Source organism: Prionailurus bengalensis, chromosome B1 (assembly GCF_016509475.1).
Source record: "Prionailurus bengalensis isolate Pbe53 chromosome B1, Fcat_Pben_1.1_paternal_pri, whole genome shotgun sequence".
Lineage (NCBI taxonomy): Eukaryota > Metazoa > Chordata > Mammalia > Carnivora > Felidae > Prionailurus > Prionailurus bengalensis.
The window spans coordinates 75,927,315-75,930,455 of NC_057344.1; positions in this window are offsets into that span (position 1 = coordinate 75,927,315).

Sequence of the window (3,141 nt, forward strand, 5' to 3'; positions counted from 1 at the left end):
TTTTTACTGGGCTAGGAATGCCTGCATGGGAGAGTGCAGTGTGGAGGACAAGGGCCTGGCTGTAGGCTTCTCACTCCACTGCGTTAGGAAGGCAGACAGTAGGGAACAGGTTAGCAGGAAAAGTCTTAAGGCTCTGGCTGCCCTTTTTGATTTGTGCTTTAATGCTGGAGTTGACAGCTTGCCTGAGAGAGGCTGAAGGGACGTGTGTTCTGCATGTCTGGAATTTATTCCTTTGGCTCTGTAAGATGTGACACTGCATAATGGGCATGAAGAAGTAATTTTGATCCTGTGACTATCTTGGCAAAGGTTCCAGAAAGACATATGGACATAATCTTCTGGACATTTGTAGAAGAGCCCTCCCTTAGGGATTGTCTTTGCAGGCTTTCATTCACTTCCAGTCCTATGGCTTTCACCTCAGCTTTATTCTGTTTTTACTTAAGAGATAAAAAGCCAAATCACATTCAATTGAAAGAACTAAAAATATTAATGTAGAAGTAAGTCATCATTATGACACGTATCAATTTCTCACCTCTGAGGCAGTGCACAGAAGCAGGGCTCTGGTTATTAACCAGCCATGATTAGGGAAAAAAAAAAAAGGTCTGGGTAGATCTTGGTAGACACTGTGAAAATACAAATTTTCACCATGATGGGTTCTAGCATCTTCACCTACAAATTTGCAAAGGGTGACATAAACAGAAGAGTCTTCCTAAGAATGACAACCTGCTTAAATATCATTCTGCAACAAGCTGTTCCATATCAAGGACCCTACATTCTTGGATGTTTCAGAAATGACTTATTTCTCATTGGAACAGATTTCAATCTCTACACATTTCTGTTTTAAAATAGTTGAGATAGCGCAGTAAATCCAGCTAAGTGTACCCTAAGCTTCTGTGTGAGTGTGTTTGTGAACTACTTGTTCAATTTAAACTTCATCTACAGCCTTCATTTAATATTGATCATTGTTTCTTTCCTTGAAGAGTCTGACTAATACAGTGATAGAAAAAAATTCAGAAAAAACAAAAGCCAGACCCCAGTCCTAGGAAGATAACTGTGCCCTGGCCCTAAAGATACTCTTTAAAACTAGCTCCCAGAAGAAGAGGTCTTCCAGGAGCCAATATTTATTCATTTGCTAGTGTTTTTGTGAATCTTCTTTGAGAAAATTCTTTGGAGTTATACTACTGGGAAAAGGAGAGACTGAAATGTGGAGACAGATGTTCCCTGGGGTATGAGGTCTTCTTTGCTTAGACCTAAGTGATTTTCCCTCCAAGGGAGCACTCAAAATCACCTTGCTGCAAAATTGCCTTGGCTAATGGCCAGCCTTAAGGGAAAGGTTTTTTTCTATCTCACGGGGTCACCATACTGTCAAGGTCTAAACAAATGGCTGTTCTATGAACCTCGACTGAGAAAAATGAGTAATCAGGAGATTTTCTGTATTTCTACTCATTATGGTTATAGAGGAAGTCAATCTGATAGAATCTGATTATAGACCCAGAGAATTCTAGATCTTGAAAATCCTCAAGAGGTCATGTGATCCAACCTCTTGAAACTCAAGGCTAATGGATAGTAAGTTGCAGGGGTGCGGGGACACTATCAGGCCAACAGGATTTTAGATGATAACTTGCATATTTACAAAATTCTCCTGCACATGTCTGAGATAGGATGGAGGAATGTATGTTTAGCACATCAATGACTTTCTTCACATGGCTGGAAACAAGACTTCTGATAGGTGCTCAGTTTTAACCAATTAGGACAAACTTCTTCTCTTAGTTCTCTAGTTACAAAGAAACAAATAAAGCAGGAAAGGACTCTGATTGAACTTACTTGGGTCAGATATTCCTTTCCTCGGGTCAAATAAGCCGTAGCTGTGTGTGTGTGTGTGTGTGTGTGTGTGTGTGTGTGTGTATGTGTGTGTAGCAGGCCAGCTTCATGTGCATGCAGACTGTGCAGTGACACAGGGATCTGTGCTTAGAAGGATTCCATGCTTGGCTTAATGCTTTGCTGTTTCCATCTAGAAATTCCTAATAAGTTTTAATCAATGAATTCTACATTTTAATTTTGCACTGGATGCCCCAAATTATGTAGCCAGCCCTGACATGGAATTCTAGCTCAGCTTGGCAATTCCTAACAGAGTCATATGAATGGTGTGAGTGGGAAATAACCCTAGGATCAATGGGTAAATGGTGGCCAGTACAGCTAACAGAGTTCTGAGAACTTAAAGGGCATGAAACATGAAAGATATGGTACTTGTACTCAAAAATCTCAGTCTAGTAGGACAGGTACGGAAATAACTTAAGTGTCCATGAATGGATAAAGGAAACGCAGTTTGTATATATATGCACATACACACACACACACACACACACACACACACACACTGAAATATTATTCAACCATAAAACGAAAAGAATTGGATCTTGCCATTTGCAACAACGTGGATGAAACTGGAGGGCACTATGCTAAGTGTAATAAACCAGACAAAAAAAAGACAAATGCTGTGTGATATCACTTAAATGTGGAATCTAAAAAAAAAAAAGTTTAACTCACAGCCACAGAGATAGAAAAGGGATTGCCAAGGGGTTGGGGTGGGATTGGAAATTGGGATAGGTTGGTAAAAGGCTACCAACTTTCAGTTACAATATGAACAAAATCTGAGGATCTAATACATAACATGGTATATTATAGAATTTAAATTTGCTAAGAATATAGAACTTAAATGTTCTCACCAAAAAAAGAAAAAAAAGGTAAATATGTGAGATGATGGGATGTGTTAATTAACTCAATTGTAGAAATCCTTTCACAGTGTATGTGTGTATCAAATCATCATGTCATACACTTTAAACATCTTACAATATTTTTGTTAATTAAACCTCAGTAAAGCTGAAAATAATTTTAAAGAAAAAATGCAGGGAGAATGTCCACCTTTGCTTTCATTTCATAAATACTGGTTTTATGAAACTATGAGTTCGTGTGTATGATTACAGATGGAATTAAGAGTCTCTTGTTCGACAACAGTGACACCATTATAGCAGCAATGACTTGCTACTACAGACTGCTAAAAATATTCTTTCTACAGGATCCATAAAGAATAGGACAAAGGAAGCCCTGGAATGATGCCTGTAGTCTTGTATGGACTCAAGGAAT